Here is a 12,331-nt window from a genome sequence, read left to right on the forward strand (position 1 = left end):
TGAGTCTGTTGTGTATTTTGTGATGTTTTATTGCATTTCACTGTGGTGTGTTTTCTTACACTGTTGGTGCATATTGTTAACACTGTTGGTGTATTCTGGAATTCCGTCGCACCGCCGCACGGGAAGACCCCGCCGCATTTGAACTTTATTCTATATATATATATATAGAGAGAGGAGTGATCACATGTGGCCATGTTGTTAGGTGTGGTCATATGGTCAATTATAGACCATTAGATTAGATAGATCTAATGAATCATATTAATCAAGATTTTTTCAGTATTTTCGCGCACATTCTTCTACCCAGCGAACTGTAAGGGTAAACTTGTAATAAAACACCGGAATAAGGAAAATCACATTGTTGTGTGTTTTATTACACTATTGGTGCATGTTGTCAACACTGTTGGTGTATTCTGGAACTCGACCGGTATAAATGGCCACTGTAATTACCATAACACGGGAATACACCATTGGTGTGTTTCACTGTGGTGTGTTTTATTACACTATTGGTGTATGTTGTCAACACTGTTGGTGTATTCTGGAACCCCGCCCGCTATAAATGGTCATTGTAATTACCATAACACCCCCACTTACTAAAACGCGCGAAAATCCTCAGAATTACCACAGCCTTTAGATTAAACTGATTCAACGACACAGATACGACCACACGACCACACCTAATAACATGACCACATATGAGCGTTTTTCTATATATATATATATATATATATATATATATATATATATATATATAACACGTACAGTACATAATATATATAAATCTATACTATCTATACTATAATACTATATATAATAACAAAATCCGTAAATTTTAACTTCCCGCCCAATTCCTAAAAAATCTCTATTCCCAATCAAATACATTGATTTCTACTTTTCCATTCGTACAATAATTCTGGGTTAAAATTATATTCTAAAATTATAAAATAATGTAATACAATTCCCTCTGTACATCTATACTATATATAATAACAAAATCCTGAAATTTTAACTTTTCGCCCAATTCCTAAAAAATCTCTCTTCCCAATAAAATATATTGATTTCTACTTTCTCATTCGTACAATAATTCTGGCTAAAATTCTATTCAAAAATTATAAAATTATGTAATACAATTCCCTAACTTCCCGCCCAATTCCTAAAAAATCTTTCTTTCCAATAAAATATATTGATTTCTACTTTTCCATTCGTACAATAATTCTGGGCTAAAATTCTATTCTAAAATTATAAAATAATGTAATACAATTCCCTTCTATACTATCTATATACATATAAAAGTCACTAATTTTCAGCCAATCAAATAGCTCCATTTTCCCGCCCAAACTAAACTACACCGTTTTGTATTGTTGTTTTTTTACTTAATTTTTATTCTTTAATCAATTGTTTAGCCGAAATATATAGCTCAATACACAGCATTTTGGCCATATTCTAAAAGTCATAGCAATTGCGTGTAATAACAAAATCCTGGAATTTTAACTTCCCGCCCAATTCCTAAAAAATCCTCTCTTGCCAATAAAATATATTGATTTCTAATTCCTCATTCGTACAATAATTCTGGGCTAAAATTCTATTTTAAAATTATAAAATTATGTAATACAATTCCCTTTGCACATCTAACTATACTATATATAATAATAAAATCCGGAAATTTTAACTTCCGCCCAATATTTCCAATAAAATATATTATTTTCTACTTTCCCATTCGTACAATAATTCTGGGCTAAAATTTTATTCAAAAATTATAAAATAATGTAATACAATTCTCTTTGTACATCTATACTATATTTAATAACAAAATCCTTGAAATTTTAACTTTCCCGCCCAATTCCTAAAAAATCTCTCTTCCGAATAAAATATAATGATTTCAACTTTTCCATTCGTACAATAATTATGGGTTAAAATTCTATTCTAAAATTATAAAATAATGTAATACAATTCCCTGTGTACATCTATACTTCTATACTATATATAATAACAAAATCCTGAAATTTTAACTTCCCGCCAAATTCCTAAAAAATCTCTCTTCCCAATAAAATATATTGATTTCTAATTTTCCATTCGTACAATAATTCTAGGTTAAAATTCTATTCTAAAATTATAAAATAATGTAATACAATTCCCTTTGTACATATATACTATCTATACTATATATATAATAAGAAAATCCTGAAATTTTAACTTCCCGCCCAATTCCTAAAAAAACTCTCTTTCCAATAAAATATATTAATTTCTACTTTCCCATTTGTACAATAATTCTGGGCTAAAATTCTATTCTAAAATTATAAAATAATGTATTACAATTCCCTTCTATACTATATATAATAACAAAATCCTGAAATTTTAACATCCCGCCCAATTCCTAAAAAATCTCTATTCCCAATAAAATATATTGATTTCTACTTTCCCATTCGTACAATAATTGTGGGTTAAAATTCTATTCTAAAATTATAAAATAATGTAATACAATTCCCTTTGTACATCTAAACTATATATAATAACAAAATCCTTGAAATTTTAACTTCCAGCCCAATTTCTAAAAAATTTCTCTTTCCAATAAAATATATTGATTTCTACTTTCTCATTCGTACAATAATTCTGGGCTAAAATTCTATTCTAAAATTATAAAATAATGTAATACAATTCCCTTCTATAAAATATATAATAACAAAATTCTGAAATTTTAACTTCCCGCCCAATTCCTAAAAAATCTCTATTCCCAATAAAATATATTGATTTCTACTTTCCCATTCGTACAATAATTCTGGCTAAAATTCTATTCAAAAATTATAAAATTATGTAATACAATTCCCTTTGTACATCTATACTATATATAATAACAAAATCCTTGAAATTTTAACTTCCCGCCCAATTCCTAAAAAATCTCTCTTCCCAATAAAATATATTGATTTCTATTTTTCCATTCGTACAATAATTATGGGTTAAAATTCTATTCTAAAATTATAAAATAATGTAATACAATTTCCTGTGTACATCTATACTTCTATACTATATATAATAACAAAATCCTATAATTTTAACTTCCCGCCCAATTCCTAGAAAATCTCTCTTCCAAATAAAATATATTGATATCTACTTTCCTATTCGTACAATAATTCTGAGCTAAAATTCTATTCTAAAATTCTAAAATTATGTAATACAATTTCCTTTGCACATCTATACAATATATAATAACAAAATCCTGAAATTTTAACTTCCCGCCCAATTCCTAAAAAATCTTCCTTACCAATAAAATATATTGATTTCTACTTTCCCATTCGTACAATAATTCTGGGCTAAAATTATAAAATAATGTAATACAATTCCCTTTGTACATCTATACTATCTATACTATACATAATAAGAAAATTCTGAAATTTTAACTTCCCGCCCAATTCCTAAAAAAACTCTCTTTCCAATAAAATATATTAATTTCTACTTTCCCATTTGTACAATAATTCTGGGCTAAAATTCTATTCTAAAATTATAAAATAATGTATTACAATTCCCTTCTATACTATATATAATAACAAAATCCTGCAATTTTAACATCCCGCCCAATTCCTAAAAAATCTCTATTCCCAATAAAATATATTGATTTCTACTTTCCCATTCGTACAATAATTGTGGGTTAAAATTCTATTCTAAAATTATAAAATAATGTAATACAATTCCCTTTGTACATCTAAACTATATATAATAACAAAATCCTTGAAATTTTAACTTCCAGCCCAATTTCTAAAAAATTTCTCTTTCCAATAAAATATATTGATTTCTACTTTCTCATTCGTACAATAATTCTGGGCTAAAATTCTATTCTAAAATTATAAAATAATGTAATACAATTCCCTTCTATAAAATATATAATAACAAAATTCTGAAATTTTAACTTCCCGCCCAATTCCTAAAAAATCTCTATTCCCAATAAAATATATTGATTTCTACTTTCCCATTCGTACAATAATTCTGGCTAAAATTCTATTCAAAAATTATAAAATTATGTAATACAATTCCCTTTGTACATCTATACTATATATAATAACAAAATCCTTGAAATTTTAACTTCCCACCCAATTCCTAAAAAATCTCTCTTCCCAATAAAATATATTGATTTCTATTTTTCCATTCGTACAATAATTATGGGTTAAAATTCTATTCTAAAATTATAAAATAATGTAATACAATTTCCTGTGTACATCTATACTTCTATACTATATATAATAACAAAATCCTATAATTTTAACTTCCCGCCCAATTCCTAGAAAATCTCTCTTCCAAATAAAATATATTGATATCTACTTTCCTATTCGTACAATAATTCTGAGCTAAAATTCTATTCTAAAATTATAAAATTATGTAATACAATTTCCTTTGCACATCTATACAATATATAATAACAAAATCCTGAAATTTTAACTTCCCGCCCAATTCCTAAAAAATCTTCCTTACCAATAAAATATATTGATTTCTACTTTCCCATTCGTACAATAATTCTGGGCTAAAATTATAAAATAATGTAATACAATTCCCTTTGTACATCTATACTATCTATACTATACATAATAAAAAAATCCTGAAATTTTACCTTCCCGCCCAATTCCTAAAAAATCTCTCTTCCCAATAAAATATATTGATTTCTACTTTCTCATTCGTACAATAATTCTGAGTTAAAATTCTATTCTGAAATTACAAAACTATGTAAGATAATTTCCTTTGCACATCTATATATATATATACTTTACTTTATATAATAACAAAATCCTGAAATTTTAACTTCCTGCCCAATTCCTAAAAAATCTCTCTTGCCAATAAAATATATTAATTTCTACTTTCTCATTCGTACAATAATTCTGGGCTAAAATTCTATTCTTAAATTATAAAATAATGTAATACAATTCTCTTTGTACATCTATACTGTATATATATAATAACAAAATCCTGAAATTTTAACTTGTCGACCAATTCGTAAATAATCTCTCTTTTCAATAAAATATATTGATTTCTACCTTTCCATTCGTACAATAATTCTGGGATAAAATTCTATTTTAAAATTATAAAATAATGTAATACAATTCCCTCTGTACATCTATACTTCTATATTATATATAATAACAAAATTCTGAAATTTTAACTTCCCGCCCAATTCCTAAAAAATCTCTCTTCCCAATAAAATATATTGATTTCTACTTTCCCATTCGTACAATAATTCTGGGCTAAAATTCTATTCTAAAATTATAAAATTATGTAATACAATTCCCTTTGCACATCTATACTATATATAATAACAAAATACTGAAATTTTACCTTCCCGCTCAATTCCTAAAAAACTCTATTCCCAATAAAATATATTGATTTCTACTTTCCCATTCGTACAATAATTATGAACAAAAGTTCTATTTTAAAATTATAAAATTACGTAATACAATTACCTTTGCACATCTATCCATACTATATAATAACAAAATTCTGAAATTTTAACTTTCCGCCCAATTTCTAAAAAATTTCTCTTGCCAATAAAATATATTGATTTCTACTTTCCCATTCGTACAATAATTGTGAGCTAAAATTTTATTCTAAAATTATAAAATTATGTAATACAATTCCCTTTGCACATCTATATCTATACTATATATAATAACAAAATCCTGAAATTTTAACTTCCCGCCCAATTCCTAAAAAATCTCTCTTGCCAATAAAATATATTGATTTCTACTTTCCCATTCGTACAATAATTCTTGGCTAAAATTCTATTTTAAAATTATAAAATAATGTAATACAATTCTCTTTGTACATCTATATTATCTATACTATATATAATAACAAAATCCTGAAATTTTAACTTCCCGCCCAATTCCTAAAAAATATCTCTTCCAAATAAAATATATTGATTTCTACTTTTTCATTCGTACAATAATTTTGGACTAAAATTCTATTCTAAAATTAAAAAATTATGTAATACAATTTCCTTTCCGCATCTATATATATATATATATATATATATATATATATATATATATATATATATATATATATATATATGTATGTATATAATTATATATATATGGGTTGTGCTCATTAATACATAATCTCCCGCTCATTAATACATACATATATATATATATATATATATATATATATATATATATAATAACAAAATCTTGAAATTTTACCTTCCCGCCCAATTCTTAAAAAATCTCTCTTCCGAATAAAATATATTGATTTCTACTTTCCCATTCGTACAATAATTCTGAGCAAAAATTCTATTCTAAAATTATAAAATAATATAATACAATTTCCTTTGCGCATCTATACTATATATAATAACAAAATCTTGAAATTTTAACTTTCCGCCCAATTCCTACAAAATCTCTCTTTCTAATAAAATATATTGATTTCTACTTTCCCATTCGTACAATAATTCTGGGTTAAAGTTGTGAAGTGTCAAAAGTTCGGCAATGCATAATTTTTGACTCGGTTGTCCGTTTTGGACATATATTTTTTTGAAATTGCGGTTTGTCCCACCAATTTCTAAAAAAAAATGCTTTATTAAATAGTTTTTAAGAAAATACTATGAGAACCTTCTGTTTTATTAATGAATTTTTAATTAAAAAATTGTCTCGTGCGTTATTTAATAATCTCTCTTTATAATTGGTTAGATTATTTAATTTTGGTGAATATAGAATTGAAGAATATTTAATTATTTTTATATTTTTATTGTGACTCACGAAATACAATACAAGAAAATTTAATTATGGTTATATTGTTATTGTTTGCCTCACGACCATTATATACTATCAAAACTTGAAAAGAAACTAATAATAATAATATTATAATAATAATATAAGTGGTAAAAATAATATCTTCAAATAATTAAGTGTATTAATAATAATAGTAAGAATATTAACGTAAGAATTATAACATAGAATAAATCGTAATAATTAATAACTATAGTCTAGGATTAAATTTGGAATTGTCAGGAAAGATATGCGACCTCTGGTGAAATTAACTCTTAAATAATTATATATCGATTTAAATATTCTTAATATATTACAACAATTTCATTCCGTGCATCGCACGGGTGTAAATACTAGTAATAATAGTAAGAATGTTAACGTAAGAATTATATTATAGAATAAATCGTAATAATTTATAACTATAGTCTAGGATTAAATTTGGAATTGTCAGGAAAGATATGCGACCTTTGGTGAAATTAACTCTTAAATAATTATATATCGATTTAAATATTCTTAATATATTACAACAATTTCATTCCGTGCATCGCATGGGTATAAATACTAGTATATATAATGGATATAATAATAATAATAATAATAATAATAATAATAATAATAATAATAATAATAATAATATAATAATAATAATAATAATAATAATAATAATAATAATAATAATAATAATAATAATAATAATAATAATAACAACGTATGCAAATATACATAATTAGGAATTAATGACATAATTAGTGATTAGGATAACTTACATATATATATATATATATATATATATATATATATATATATATATATATATATACTTATATAATTAGTCATGAAATAATGCAATAATAATAATATATTTAATTATGGATAATAATATATTCGGTAAGCTTTGGTAAGTGGCAATTATACAATATTCACATTAAGTTTAGAAAACTAGTAGGCTCAATATAATAATATGGATTTAGGATAATAGTTGGTCAAATTTGGAGTCCAAGGAATAGATTAAAATTAAGTAACAAGAATAGGACTATTTAATAAAATGAACTCCGTACGCACAAACGGTCCTCGTATAGTACTCAGAAATATGGGGTATCACACTCTACCCCCTTAAAAGATGTTTCGTCCCCGAAACATAACCACATAGTTCTCAAACCAAAATTTAAGCCAAAAGGTTTACTAAGGGTTCATACCACTTTAGAACTCCAATCCCTATATTCCCAAATTCAATACCCAAGCTCTTATTCCAAAATTCATAACTTAGGTTTCCTATATCCCAATGGTTCGTACCGCTCTGATACCAACTTGTAACACCCTCAAATTTAATTCTCAAAACAAACTATAAACAAACTTACTAAAAATAGAAACTGCCAAAAATATAATTCCCGAAGAGTGCATACCTCAATTTAGAAACTAAGTAACAATTCAACTTACAAAATAAATTTAAGTCCTTAATAATAAATGAGGGTGAAATCGCCACATCTAATCTAACACTGACTAGATGTAAGGCTCTAAACCATGACATTCAATCACCAACTTAATCCAAAAATTAAAGAAAGAAATACAATCTGGATCAACCACTCTAAAACATCATAAATGGAACAACTACTAAGTTCTATCGCGCGCTCTCATCCAACAACTTATTCATTCACCTGGATTCGTACAATCAATCACACACCAAATCGAGGCCTACGTTTACTCCTCCGCAAACTCTCCTTCTAACCAGGTTGAAGGTTCATATACACAAAGAAATCACATATAAACATATAATAATCATAGAAAATTTTACCCCAAGACAATTAAATAAACTTGAATTGATGACTCTAGATAGAAGAACGGAAATTGACGTGCATAAATTCTCTTTCGCTGAAGCCGGAAGTGGGAAAAAAAAACAAGAATGATTCGGCTCAAGATGATGATGAAGGATGGGCGGGTTTAACGAATTGGCTATTGATGAGGACGATGGGAACAATTAGATTACTACTTAAATACTCAACTAATAATTTGTGTTATAAATAATAATTCTAGTTGTAAGGAACTAAAATACTTAAAAGCTTAAATATAACATTAACATACATACATATATATACGAACTAATATGGATATACGTAACATATATATATATATATATATATATATATATATATATATATATATATATATATATATACTTTTAGCTGTACGGGACTAACCTATATTATACTAAAACTTTAAGTTTATTTACTATAATATAACACTTTAGTTTTAGGATTTAAAGATTAGTTTATTATATCATATAAGTATTATGGGTTTAGGAATAGTAATATGTAAGATTTTCCCTAATAATATATATTATATATTATATATTAGGGCCTTAATTAAGTGGTGCAAGTTGACTAGGCTTATTAAATGGTCTGGTTGGACTTAATAACTAGTAGTTGTTAGTCAACCAAACTCTGTGCCTAATATAACCTGGATTGATGGGATACAGGATTATGGATGAGATAGCACATTCAGTTACGGTACTCAGACCGCTTAGTAGATACCGATACACCATCTAGGGTTCTGAGTCAGGTCTGAGACAAAACAGGGTTAACGGTCTACCGTTAAGAGGCAACACAACAGAAACATCAACTATGGCTGGAGATCAACACGGCTACGCTTCCGCTATCATACGAGGTCAGGTTTCTCGTATACTAATATTCAGTATAGTTAGATTATTGTATATCTAACATTTGGTATCAGAGCCTATATAATCTCTGCCTGGTTAATTGTTTTGCCTAAAAACAATATTAATTTAATATACATCATAGTTTTTGTATATGATTTTTTGGACTGTTGAAAATTATTTTTCAGCATAATTAAACACAATTTTTAATTTCCTTTGGATTTCTAAATTATATACATACATCGTGACTTTTACTGTTTTTCTTTTCGCCGCCAATTTTTTGGCCGGGAAAAATGGGGGCCGAGACACTGGTTCGAGATGCACTTCGCCGGCGACCGGTTTTCTGGTGAGGACGGTGCGATGACGGCGACAAGTGAACGATTCTCCAGGCGCTCGTCGGCCGGTTGTGGCGTTGCGATGAAGACGCCGGCGACGGCCTGATGTTGCTGTCTTGGTGTCGGCTCTCTCTCTCTCTCCCTCCTTCAGTAACACCGGATTCCGTTGGGTGTTTCGTGGAAGCTAGCCGGCCGGAGATGCTATAAAAGATACGGCGGCTTTGGAAACTTGATGCAGTCTTCCTGCTTCCTAATTTCGTTGGGTCTTTGCCGGCCAAAGATGCGTACAGATTGGTATGCTTCTTGCAATTACCTTTATTTTTATTTTTTTCTTACCATATATTTTATTTGCCAATCATTTAGTAATTGCATATTAATTTGGTAAATGGTATTATTTACTTTATTATTACCATATTAATATTACCTAATTTAATATTGTATATTATTAGCAAATGGTAAGTGTATGGTAATTGCTTGTTTTTGAATGATGCCCTTCAGTTTTCTTAATTTTGGCATTGAATTCATAACTAAATTATTATTCAATTTTTAGCAAATATTAAGTTTTAAATTTGCTATTTAAATTTTAATTTAATATTGAGGTTATATTAAATTGCTTTAAGTATATTGCAATTTATGTATGATATATGTGTTAATATGCAAAATTCTAGCATGCTATGTATATTCATAAATTATTATTGTTATAATTATACATTCATAAAAACATGCATTAAGGTTGAATTTGTCATATTATTAACTCATAAATTCATTATTAAAATATCATTCAATTTTGGATCCTTAGGTCAATTTTAGATATTATGACCTACTAAAGTAGCTTGTTTGGTTTCCCTTTAATTTGAGCACATTTTAGTTTTATGTGTCTCTGGGACTTTAGAACCTATTTTGAACAAGCTATTTGGGACCTATCTTGGGTCATTAAAGTATGAATCCCATCTTGATTTATATTTAAATAATAATTGTAGCACTTTTATTTGATTATAACATGTTTATTAAGTTTTAATTATTACTAACTACCATATTTTGGTATTACTCGTTGATAATAATATTAAGTTTGGGCCTATTTCAGTACTTTGACCATTTTTATTCATGTTATAATTCACTTGGGTCATTGAGGTTTATGAGCCTAATTTGAATGATTAAGTGCTATAATTATTGTCTCGACCTGTTTAGAGACATTAATGATTTGAGGATTTAATTCTTATTTTGGCCATTAAGAATAATTACAAACTATTATTTAAGTTGATTAATTTTTTAATCTATCAATAGTTTTTCAGGGCCTTAATAATAATATTAAGTCTTTAATTTTATGGCAAAAGCAATATAGTTGGTATATTGTCTGTAAAAGTGGTAATTTGGTTATTACCTTAACTTCAGTCTCCCTAAGTATCATAATGTCATTGTTAATTATTATGTGGTAAATTGAGATTTGTATTTGACATCCCTTAATTACAGTTTTTCCTTTATTGTAGTTATTATTAATTGGCATTATTAATTACTGTTATTAAGTTTAGGGGCTAATCTCATTTTATTACCTTCAATAATAATTATTATTTCATGGTAATCTGCTATATTTGGTACATTGGCATGATTACCACTTCATTTTACATGACTATTAATGTTGGTAATTAAGTCCTACCAATAAATTTTTTAACGTACCATTGGACGCTGCATCGATTTTATCGACACCGATAGTGAAGATTGGGAGAATTCTGGAGTCTTTTCTTCTCTTGTGGATCGTCATCGTTGTTAGCGCAATGGGCAGATGCAATTTGCATCATTAAGGTTAGCCATTAATTATCTTTTATGGTTATTATTGATAATTAGTGCTATAGTTACACTTAACCGCTATTTTGGACTAGTCACATATTTTATTTTTTTAGAAAAATGGAAACATTAAAAAGTGCATTACCATACTTTAGTTTGTCGTTATTATTAGTGTTAATAGTGATTATAATGTTACTTATTGCTATTAATAATTAATTAATTAATGATGACATTAATATTCTTATGGTATTCAGTTATGCACAATGAACTGTTTCCAAATAAATTTATGTGACAATACTCCAGTTCAGAAAATAATTTTCTGGACATTAATATTTTCCGGACTTCAAATTTTATTAAGTTTTCAAAATTTTATCCGAAAACATTTATAAGTGTTAGCGGTTTTGACCATTATTTTTCCATATTTAGTCTCCTACTTAATGTGATAATATTATTATGGCTATTTATTGCTATTTTGGTTATTTGCAATTTTGCCATTAATAATAATAATATTATCAACTGGGTTATGGAGAGTAATTTTGAATCAATTTAGTAATCTTGAAAAAACATATTTTCTAGGCAATTGACTTTTGCCATTAATTCCGTAATTCATTTAGTTCTTGGAATTATGATTTTAGTTCTGATTGTCCATGTTTGGTTAAGTATGAATATTTGGTATAAATTCATATTCTTTAGTTGGTTCATACTTTTTAGATTGTGTTATGCATTCGATCACTTTAAGTGCATAATATTAAGTTTAATTATGCAATTAGGGTTTGTGAGATTTTAATTTACAAATGCTACCATATCCTTTTAGTTTGATA

Source organism: Ipomoea nil, unplaced genomic scaffold (genome assembly GCF_001879475.1).
Source record: "Ipomoea nil cultivar Tokyo-kokei standard unplaced genomic scaffold, Asagao_1.1 scaffold0146, whole genome shotgun sequence".
Classification (NCBI taxonomy): Eukaryota; Viridiplantae; Streptophyta; class Magnoliopsida; order Solanales; family Convolvulaceae; genus Ipomoea; species Ipomoea nil.